A 12,210-nucleotide genomic window follows, 5' to 3' on the forward strand; every position below is an offset into this window, starting at 1 on the left:
GTGATTTATTGAGAATCTTATCACACACATTATGTTGAAAGTGTTGAAGTCAAGAGAAAGTCTCTAAGAAACTGGTTATGGAGGATCAGAAATCAACTCTTCTGACCTCCAGAGTTTTTGATGGTTGTTGTGCTCTCTCCACAAATATTTTAGGAGCAGAGCAGGCCAGATGTGTGTGTGTGTTTGTTGGATTAGTTAGTAGCAATACCAATAGCTAAGTATCACTGGAGTTCACTATGTATTTTTAGCAACTCTATATGTTGTATGTTAGATATCATTAAAGTCAGGCAAGGTGGCACACACCTTAAATCTCACTACTTGGAAGGCATAGTTAGGAGGATAGCTATGAGTTTATGGCCAGCCAGGGACTACAGAGTGAATTTCAGGTCATTGTGGACAAGAGTGAGACTCTACCTTGAAAAAAGAAAAGCAAAGCAAGAAAGGCATCATCTCAAGTACTGCTGTTCTCACTTTTGGGATGACAAGTTAAGAAGGATGTGGGAAATAAGCTGCTGAGACTCAATTATATGTGGGGAAATATGGACTCCTGGTCAGTCTCATCTGAATCCAAAGTTCCACTTTTTAAAAAAAAATTGTTTTTTTTTTTTTAATTTTTATTAATTAGCTTTGTATTCAGCAAATACAGGCAGTTTGGTACCATTATTAGGCTCATCTGTGACCTACCCCTCCCCATTGGCTCCTCCTTGTTGAGGTATATGGGTTGTGCATTGTGCAGTTAGCCCACTGTTATGGGTAAGATAAATGTCTCTGCATATCATGACCCAACATGTGGCTCTGAAATTCTTTCTGCCCCCTCTTCCACAAAATTTCCCTGAGCCATGTTGGGTTCATTTTTGGTCTGATTCAGTTATGAGCTGTTGGGGGCCTCTGAGGATCTGGCTCTCTGATTTGGTAGGAGTTGATTTTTTCTCTGTGTTGATCTCTTTCTCCCTTGTGCTAGTATCCGGTTCATCAGGAAAACAGCACTCTTGCTTGTTTTGCCAATTTTTCTTAGTTTCAGCTGGGGCCCTTTTGAGGTATGATGGGGTGGCTCTCTCCTTAGGATATACATCTATCTGCAAAAGAGAAGCAGATTCTCCAACGGAGAGTAAGTTAGCACCAGGACAAATGAGATAACCCTTACTTTTTAAATTTTTATTCATTTATTTATTTGAGAGCGACAGACACAGAGATAAAGACAGATAGAGGGAGAGAGAGAATGGGCGTGCCAGGGCTTCCAGCCACTGCAAACGAACTCCAGACGCGTGCGCCCCCTTGCGCAACTGGCTAACGTGGGACCTGGGGAACCGAGCCTCGAACCTGTGTCCATAGGCTTCACAGACAAGCGCTTAACTGCTAAGCCATCTCTCCAGCCCAACCCTTACTTTTTTATAGAGAACTTAAGAGGTGTAGGCCCTCTTGTAGCCCATGATTGATGGTAGCTTGATATTGGAGAGTGGGCTTATGTTTGGATATGGTTCTGACTTGTTTCCCAGCTCCAGCTATGGGTCCCATACCACTGAGGGGATGAGTTAGCCAAATCAAGAGCAGTTGGTTCCACACCATGGCTGTGTGCCACTATTGCACTTGTGTGGGCATCACAATAGGTTATTTGCTGCTAAGTAGGTTAGACCATGAGTTGCTTGGACAGATATTGGTCATTTTCCCCCAGTCGCCCATGTAGCACCTTCTGGCACTAGACACGCTGACTGTGTGGGGACTGACTCTCTTCTAGCTGGAATTCTATACAGCAGTAAGAAAAAATGACACAATGAAATTTGAGGAAAATGGTTGAACCTGGAACAGATCATTCTCAGTGAACTTAACCAATCACAGAAAAAAAAATTGCCACATAGCCTCACTCATCTACAGTACCTAACATGAATCTACCCAAGATACCTTATATACCCAGCAAGCATCTCGTGGACTAGACACTAGGATGGATGGGGAGGGAGGGGGAGGGCATCGAAGGGGTGGGAAACACAAATCTAGACCCAAATGGCTATGGTACCATAAAATTCTACTTCCTAAAAGGCAGACCAAATGACTGAACCTTCACCAGGCCCTTACAGGGAACACCGGAACCACAAGACACTGGAGAGTGTAGGATCAAGGCTAACCCTAATCTACATCTTCCCTCCCTCCATCTCCCTCTCTCTCCCTTTCTCTCTCTTTCCCTCTAACTCTTTTATATTATTTATCTTTTTCTTCCTTTTCTTAGTGGGCACTGACCTGTAACTCCCAGTACCAGCATGGGGCTATCATCCACAATGAGCTTTTGATCAGAGAGACCTACAAGTTTTCCTAAAAGACAGACAGATTTCTGTCAGAGTACTTGATGACCCACCAAATGTTAGTGGTAAGACCCTACTACTGAAGACACCATATGCAGTTGATACGTTAAAGAGTTCCACTTTTGTATACTTGTTTCATTTAGAACATCTAGTTATTATTTTGCTACTCTAAAATTAGTGCATCATTAGGGTTAAATAGTTGTAAAATTCTATCAGTTACAAATTAATTTGTCTACAATGTGTTGACAGAAATACTTGTCTTGTCTTCCAGGACTTGGGCTTTGTGTCCATGAGCACAGAATTTTGCTTGGTTTCCATGGGGAGATAACTATCTGTGCAGGCATGGTGTGGAAGCAGGTGGAACAGGCTAGTCACAGCAGCTCAGTGGTTATAGCAGGGATGCACTTGCCATTGCTCTGCTCCATCAGCTTTGTTATTATGACTGTCTTTATCAAGGTGGCACAAAAGCCACTATAATCCCAGGTATTATGTCAGCATTTGAGATGGGGACAAGGAAAAGAAGTAAGAAGGGGTTCATTACAGAAAACTCACAACTTTCTATGAAGTCTGTGACTTACGCCTAATTGTCCATATTTATGACACATGGAAACACTTGACAGAAGGGAGCCTAAAGGAATACTTTTAGAAAAGTATGTTGAAGGCTTAAATATGGCATAATGGTTAAGGTATTTGTCTGTGAAGCCTGAGGAACCAGGTCCAATTCCCCAGAACCCACATAAGCTAGATGCACAAACTGGTGCATACATCTGGAGTTTGTTTGCAGTGGCTGGAGGCCCTGGCATGCCTATCCCCCCCCCCAATACACACACACACACACACACACACACACACACACATATATATATATGCCTCTTTTTTTCTCTGTCTTTCATAAATAAATAAATAAAATATTTTCTGGGTGTGGTGGAGCATGTCTTTAATCCCAGCACTCAGGAGGCAGAGGTAGGAGGATCATCATGAGTTTGAGGCCAACCTGTAACTACATAGTGAATTCTAGGTCAGCCTGGGCTAGAGTGAGACCCTACCTTGAAAAACAAAACTCCCCCCCAAAAAAGAAAAGAATAAAATATTTAAAAAAGAAAAGCATGCTGCTAGTCTAACAAAATTGGCATCTGACCACTAAAAGATGGATGTTACATAAAGCATTGTTTTCTGCAAACATCATTAAAGACCATCAGTCTTTAATAAACATAATCTAATACCTCTGGGTATCATCTTCTTCCAATGTAGTAACAACACTTAATTTGGGGCTAAGATTTAAAGGAGGGTGGAGAAAGGAAGGAAAGATAGGGAGTAAAGGAGAAAGAAGGGGGAGGGGCAATTGAAAGTCTAACTGATTCTGAGCAGGCAAGTTGAGAGGAATAGAGTGAGTTGACAATGGGTAGCAGAGTTTGGCTATTATATAAAATGACTAAGAAAGCTACTGACAAATGTGAACCAAAGACTGAAATGTTTCTATAACAAGAAAATTCATATTTGTTGTCATACTGAGACTCTTAATCTCTTTCCAAGCTGAGTCAATATAGTTATCAACACTTTCCTGCTCACCACCTCCAGAGCAACATGCCAGAGAATATGAATAGATCACTAGAGCATGACTCACCGTTAATTAACAGTATTATTCTTTCCTGTGATTTACAGAAGACAAAGGAACAATTACTGCTTAACTATAAACTTTTGTAGATATGAGTGTCTCTTGTTTTCTAAGTTGGGTCTACTACTACTGTCTTTTGAAAAGCCACATGGGTGTGAATTAACCATTAAAATGATCAGCTAATTACATTCAGGTACATCAATCTATTAGTAAACACCTCCTTTCACCAAAATGCATAAAAAATTTCAGATTTTGACATGTGTTGTTGGTTTTAGAAGAGTTTTTTCAGAGGGCATAAGCAAAAGTCTTCAGAAATACATTTTTATCATGATTAAGCTATTGGGAGCTTCATTAGCAAAAGTTAAAATCAGGAAGTCAGGAAGATGATTTTTCTAATTCTTTAGCAAAAACTGAGCTTTGAAGGTGCCTCCTATTGAGATACCTCAAGAGTAAACTTGTTCATGATTCTACCTGTTTCCTACATGTTTCCTCATTCTGTAAATGTGGTATTTATATCATTCTAAGTTGTTTTTTTTTTTTTTTCCGAGGTAGGGTCTCACTTTAGCCCAGGCTAAAGGAATTCACTATGGAGTCTCAGGATGGCCTCGAACTAAGGCGATCCACCTACCTCTGCCTCCTGAGTGCTGGGACTAAAGGTGTGCGTCACCACGCCCGGCTAGTCATTCTGAGTTTTGATCACTCTATTTGAAACAACTTGAAGACAATTTTATTTCAACAGTATGTCACTTATTTGCTTTGGGTTTTCTATAGTGTAGACGATCCCAATGGCCACTTATTTATAGAAGCATTTCCTCTCCTGCCTTTCTTTGCACTTTCATAATAATTATGAATGTGGGAGTTAAATTTTGTTTACACACTTCATGTTTGTACTATCTAACATTTAATGATTTATTTATTTTTATTTGTTTATTTGATTATGAGAAACAGAGAGAAAAAATGGGCATGCCAGTGACTCTAGCCACTGTAAATGAACTCCAGGGACATGTACCACCATGTGTGTATTGCTTATGTGGGTTCTGGGTACTCGAACCTGGGTTTGCAGGCAAGTGCTTTAATCACTAATCCATCTCTCCAGTCCCTAGTTAACATTCATACTATTTACTGTAAATAGAGTTCACTAATTTCACCACTTTGTCTACCTTGTTGATTGTCTAGTGTTTTTTTTTTTGAGTGTGTGTATGGTATTGTGTGGTATATGTACATTTGTGTGCAGATGTGTTCATCCCATACACAAACATGCAGTGACCATGTTTCCTGGAATCAAAGTCTCTTACTGAATCTGTAGCTGGGTTTTATTCAGTCATACTTGCTGACCTGTGTGCTACATACAGGGTTTCTCTGGTGTCTACTCCCCACAGGGATGGGAATAGAGGTGTGCTATTTTTGTGGGTGTTAGGGACTCAAACTCAGATGATTCCAGCCATCTCAGTTCTTCTTGCCTTGTCAACACATTCTCTGCCCAGGTGAGCCATCTCCCCACCCACTGTACTGAAGTTTTGACAAAGGTGAGGCAAGTGCAAGGTTGCACATGTCCACTAGGTGGCACAGGCATGTGGAATTCTATATCAGTGGCTGAGGCCCTGGTGTGCCAATCCTCTCTCTCCCTCTGTCTCTCTCTCTCTCTCTCTCTCTCTCTCAAAGAAAATAAATAAAATAATTAATAAACAATAAGTCTTCAATGTGAAGCTGTCACAATGCATGAACATCAACTTTATGGGTTTTCTTTGATGTACATATGTAAAATTATAAATATGTTTCAATGGAAATATTATTTAAGAAAACACATTTTCTGCCACCATAGAACTAATAATGTGCTGCATGCTAATTGGTCATTGAAGGCTTGCATACACTAAGTCATAAAAGATGTCACTACTAATGATGTGGTAACATCCTAAGTAGGTACAGTGCAAAATATCTACATGGTTAGGACACCACTATGTGATACACTTCTCAAAATGTATCTTTGATATTAAGAGACACACAGCTACACTTAAAATAGGTGTTTATATTTTAATATTTGCATAAAGGCATGTCTGGTTAAATATTAGTAAAAAAAATATTGTCTTATTGGATACAAATAAAAACTAATGGAAATAAGAAAGCAAACTTAAAAAATATATAAAATAGAAACCAGAGTTTCCAGAGTTGAAAAAAAAAGAAACCTTTGGGACAGCGTTGGACTATATGGTTCTCCTCTGTCTGAAAGATTCATCTTTCACTTAATGCCTATGAGTAATGGATGTTGCCACTACCAAAAAATCTGCTCTGTCTTTAGCAGCATGGACCAAAGCTAACCTGCAAGCCTTCCTTTAGCATTAAAAAAACAAAAGTAAGACTTAAACTTTTAAACACTTTGTGTTAAAGAATGGAGAACCAAAGGTGATCTGATTCTTCTCTTGAGTTGAAGGAAAGTCAATGTAGGCAGGGTAAAGCTAGCTGTTGTATCAGATAAACCCACATATTTCAGAAGTGAGACACAAGAGATAGGGACTTTCTTTTTTTTTATCCTCTTCTGGCTGTCTCTGCCTTGTAAGATCTCAGTGCTAACTACATTATACAGTGTGTTGAGACTGGGTGGGCAGGGGGCCTATTGTGAGATATGTAGTGGGTGCTGTGATAGAAAGACCTAGAGATACAAACAGGAGTTCTTGAAGGTAAATGAAGCCCATGATTGAAAGTGGGCTCTTCTCTACCCTACAGGGATGTACACATCATAGTTTATTGTCTTCACACCTTAAAACCTGGCAGGCTGTCCTCATTAAATAAGCAATCTTGACTATCTTCCTTTTTTCCTTCCTTTCTCCCTTTCTTTTTTTCTCCCTGATGCGCTGTCTTTCTCTTCCTTAGTTCTCCTCTCTTTTCCTTTCTTTTTTCTTTCTTTCCTTCTTTCTCTTTCTTTCTTTCTTTCTTTCTTTCTTTCTTTCTTTCTTTCTTTCTTTCTTTCTTCTTTTTTCTCTTTCTTCTTTCTTTCTTGCTTTTCTTTCTTCCTTCTTAATGTCTCATTCTGTGCCCAGGCTAACATTGAATTCAATATGTAACCTGGGTGGCCTTGAACTCATGGAAATCTCCTGACTCAGCCTTCAGAAAGCTGGGAATACAGATGTGAGCCATCATTCCCAGCTCTTAACTTATTATCTTCGTTCCTTCATCCCTTTCTATTAATTAAAGTGCTGTAATTAACTACCAAAAGGTCCAATGATTCTTTTGCTTTTGTGCTGTGAGGTATTTTGGTTCATATTCTTGCTCTGAGTATTGACTGATGTTACATCATGTCTTCTGACTGTTCTGTACAGAATCACAATTAAACCAAGCTTGCTGACCCCCACAGATGTAGGTGGGAAAATGGGCAGAGCCCAGAAGCAATTACAAACTGCTGTCCTTGTTGGTAGATCTTCTCATTCACCTTCAGCGTCTTCAGGCACCTGGTTAAGATCGTTTTCCTGGGCGTAGCTGGAACAGGAGAATACATTCCCTTGCCAGCAGGGAATTTTCTATTTTTATTTCCTGTTAAAATCTGGATTTGAAGTAAATTTCCCCAAACCTATCCATTTGCAACAATTGTTTAAAAATACCTTTGATCAAGTCACAGGTAGCTGGATCTATGGTAGTCACTCAAAAGCAAAGCAAAGGAGATACATCATTTTATTAGATTCCACTAAAATAACCAAGCATATACATAGAATGTGGATAAGACATAGGACTTCATGAAGGTCAAACCTGGATGCTAAATAAGAATGAATTATGAAAAATATTTTCTTTAATTATGCAATGTGTAATATGAGTATTTATTTTGAAAACCGTGATATAGCGATTACTAAAAGGAAAGTTAGTTCACTATATAAACCATAGAGACAGAAAAAAATTATTCATATCTAATGGTGTGTCAATGAGAGAATATTGTGATTCTTGTTGTCTGACCCCAGATTTTATAAACTGGATATCTCAAAAGAACAAAAGAATAACACAACAAGCCACATTTAGTTGACATGAATTTCTTTAATGCAGCACTTCATGTTTCAGCTACTATATCCAAAACAACTTCATGGCCAATTATAAGAAATTTGTTAATCAAAAGTTACATGTATTCTACTGTAGGTACTTTTCAACCTATGAGATAGATAAATGAAAGATTATACTCGAGAGGGATAGAGTTAAGATAGAAACATAGATACACATGGAAAAGCATTTCAAGTAAGCCTGGGGAATTGATGGAGGCCAACAGTGGTAACATGCTCTAGGTGGAGTCAGACTCTTTGGGTTTCATAATCTACCTCCTAATTGTCGTTTGACCTTTTGTAAATTGATTCATTTCTCTAGGCATCAGTTTCATAATCTGTAAAATGAGGAAAATAGAGGCACCATTCCTAATGTTAAAATGAGATTATGTATTTGGCATAGTGCCTGAAGACTGTAAATACTCAATTCATGTTGGTGATCACTATTTACAGAAGAGAGGAAGCTTGAACTGAATTTATGACTGGGTAGGAATTATAGAATAAGGAAGCAGAAAGAGAGCATTTCAGGAAGAGGTAATGACATGTGACAGGCACAGAGACATGAAACAGTCTGTGATCTCTAGGTCACAGCAAGTAGTTTATATTTATTGTAATATAATTTACTTTCATTAAACCAATGATGCCTTCCCAGCTTGCATACAAAAATCATATTTTTTTTTGCAAATATCTGTGAACCACCTTAGCAAATCCTGGAGCAACAGCTATATCCTAACACTTCTCATTTATTGGTTCACAAGTTTTTGAATTCAGATTGGCTCCTGATCTTTGGTTCTACTGTTAATTAACTCATATTTCTACTTTTTTTTTTCTTTTTTCAAGGTAGGATCTCACTCTAGCCCAGGCTGACCGAGAATTCACTCTGTAGTCCCAGGTTGGTCTTGAACTCATGGCGATCCTCCTATGTCTGCCTCCCAAGTGCTGGGATTAAAGGCATGAGCTACCATGCCTGGCTCTATTTCCACATTTTAAACTATAGACCTGACTGGGCATTTGTTGTGGATACTGGAGTGCTGACCTAAACCATAGTTGCTAAATGTCTTTTCATTGGCCTCCAATCCTCCTCTTGGGTCCTCCCTCATTCCTGAGTACTGATCCTGCACTGCCAGACATGGGGAGTGACTTGACCAGTTTCCACATTGATAGGCTAGCTCCAAGTCAGAATGAGTTTTGTTTGCTCAGTTTAGGAATTAGAATATTTTTCTAAAATCTGTGAAGAGTTTCTGAAGGTGTTTCAATAAAGACATGATCATGTTTTTGGATCATTCTAGAAGTTTTCAGAAAATAGGCAAGAAAATAAAAAGCACTGGGAATGATCCCAGGGCGACAGTTATTCTGGCATAGTGGTAGCAGAGAAGGGAAAGCAGCATGTATGAAAGACATCAAGGAAACAGAGTGACCCACATTTACTGAGTGACTAGCTAGGTGAGCTGAGTAACAGAGAAAACTCTCAGAAGTCTACCAATTTTCTAGTTCAGACAGCTGGAGAGGTGGTGATGCAATTCACTGAGAAAAGGAAAACAGATGAAAATCCTGAATTTTAGGATAAAAAACAAAAGGCCAATTTTTGAGTATTTTCAATTGAAGTTGATTATGAACATATAAATGGACATGGGTATCATTAGAAGAGTTTATAATTCATTTATTTAATTATTGGACACTGGAAAAACTAAACAACTGCTTTTTTAAAAAAAATTTCATTTATTAGTTTTCTTTTCAGCAAATACAGGCAGTTTAGTACCATTGTTTAGGTTCATCCATGATCTAGCCCCTCCCAATGGACCCTCCTTGTTGATGTAAATGGGTCGTGCATTGTGGAGTTAGCCCATAGTTATTGGTACGATAAATGTCTCTGCATATCATGACCCAACATGTGACTCTGACATTCTTTCCGCCCCCTCTTCTGCAAAAGTTCCCTGAGCCATGTTGGGTTCATTTTTGGTCTGCTTCAGTGCTGAGGTGTTGGGGGCCTCTGAGGCTCTGGCTCTCTGATTAGGTAGGAGTTGATTTTTCTCGGTAAACAACTGCTTTTTGAGACAAGGTGTCACTCTTAGCCCAGCCATGCCTTGCTTCACAATCTTCCTGCCTTGCCTTCCAGACTGCTGGAATTACAGGGCCATCTACCCATCATACCTGGCCACATGACTATGCCATTCTAAAAAGGGAAGCTATCATACTTATTATACTACTGGAATATTTTGAAAGTATTCAAAAATCTGACTTATTATTTCACATTGGTTTATGCATTTATTCTAAATAAAGAGATCTACATTTTGTCAAGTTATACAAATGATGTAGCACATGTAGATCCTTTCTTGGGGGCATATCCTGACTTTACTAGCTACTAACATGACTTTGAAAGTATTATTTATGATCTCAAGACCTTGTTTTCTCAATATATAAAAATAGATATGACAACTGTTGTTTTACAGCCTTAATGTGCAGGCACAAAGGAAACCTCAATCAACATTAGCTATTTTATGTCTACAGTGATACCCTAAGACCACATAGCATCTCTTACTGTACAATTTTAGTTTAGTTAGCATAGGATCATATAAATCATAATTATTTTGACAAATAATAAAAATATAAGATATATGTCATATTAATAACAGTATGCACATTGAGAGATGCAAACATAAAAGAAATATAGCCACAAGTGTGATTAAAATGAAAAAGTGCTAAGGATATTTAAATAATAACTTGGGTTTCATGACATATATCTTTAAAGAGTCTAAAATACTTCCTAAGTCTATATATTTTTCAGAACATTTGAAACACTTCAATGATATTTTAAAAACCTCCCCTGTGGCCTTCTTCCAAAAAAATAGTTTAAAATATGAGCCACACAAACACAACTTTCTCTGTGAAACACAATAACCTATTAGATTTTATCTTATGTGTAGAAATGAATACTTGTTTGATTTAATTGCATTAATAAATAATTATTTCATAAAATATTATTACATTATAATTTTATATAAAAGGTTGAGGGCCTGTACAAATTTAAGTTCTGGTTCTAGTCAGAGCACAATTTTCCTATCTTTACTTTTATTAACAGAAAGCAGAATATTGACCTTTAAACAACTATTAAAATTGTCAAACTTGTACTGGAGAGATGGCTCAGCATTTAAAGCACTTGCCTGCAAACATAAGGACCTAGAACCTACACTGGATTCCCCAGATCCCAGGTAAAGCCAGATGCACAAAGTAGTACATGTGTCTGGAGTTCTTTTGCAGTGACTAGAGGCCCTGGTGTACCCATTCTGTCCCCCACCCTCTCCCTCTCAGGTAAATAAATAAATTAATTAGTAAGTGAAATACTTTTTAAAAATTTTAAAGCTAAACCAACCAAGCTTTACAGGAATATATAAGTATCCATGCATGAGTGAGCTTAAACACTACTATCTTCAGTTTGTTTACCCCATAACAGAATGACCTGTTTGATATTACAAAGTCGTAGTGAAACAGCAGCATTGTTCATGTTTTTTTGAATGTCCACGTCAAAGTGGACCGTCACCTTAAAGAACATTAATCTTTTTTTGACATTTTTTTTTTTTTTTTTTTTTTTTTTGAGGTAGGATCTCGCTCTAGCACAGGCTGACTTGGAATTCACTCTGTATTCACAGGCTGGCCTCGAACTCACAGCAATCCTCCTACCTCAAGAACACTAATCTTTTATAGATACAACAATTAAGCCTAGTGAGGCTAAATGAGTTCCTTAAAATAACGTTAAAGATTTTAATAATGTAATAATCATAAAATGATAACATTCATCCTTCCTTTAAAAGCTTTCATTTCCATAGTTCAGAACTGGAAGAGAAAAATGCTAAATTATATACTGACAAAGTTTACTTAAAGACTGTAATTCAAAAAATGCACACATGCATGATAGGGAAAAACTATAGCATAACAAATAAGAAATTAGAATTAAAAAAACTTTACAGCTTGGCTGGTTTGGTGCCATCTTGTAATTTTACCTACTTGGGAAGTGAATTGATCTTAAGTTCAAGACTGCCTGGGCAACTTAGTGTCACCTGCCTCAAAAAAAAAAAAAAAAAAAGGAAAGGAGAGAAAGAGAGACCTGGGGAGATCTAACTCAATGGTAATGTGCTTGCATAGCATGTTTGGAAACATTGGTTCAATCCCCAAAACCACAACAACCAACCAATCCATTCAGATTTTCTTGGGAAAATTTCAGGAAACCAGTATAAATTAATTTGGGATGAAATTATAAAACTGCACAAATTTAAAACTGTGAGTACTA

This window comes from Jaculus jaculus, chromosome 1, assembly GCF_020740685.1.
Source record: "Jaculus jaculus isolate mJacJac1 chromosome 1, mJacJac1.mat.Y.cur, whole genome shotgun sequence".
Lineage (NCBI taxonomy): Eukaryota > Metazoa > Chordata > Mammalia > Rodentia > Dipodidae > Jaculus > Jaculus jaculus.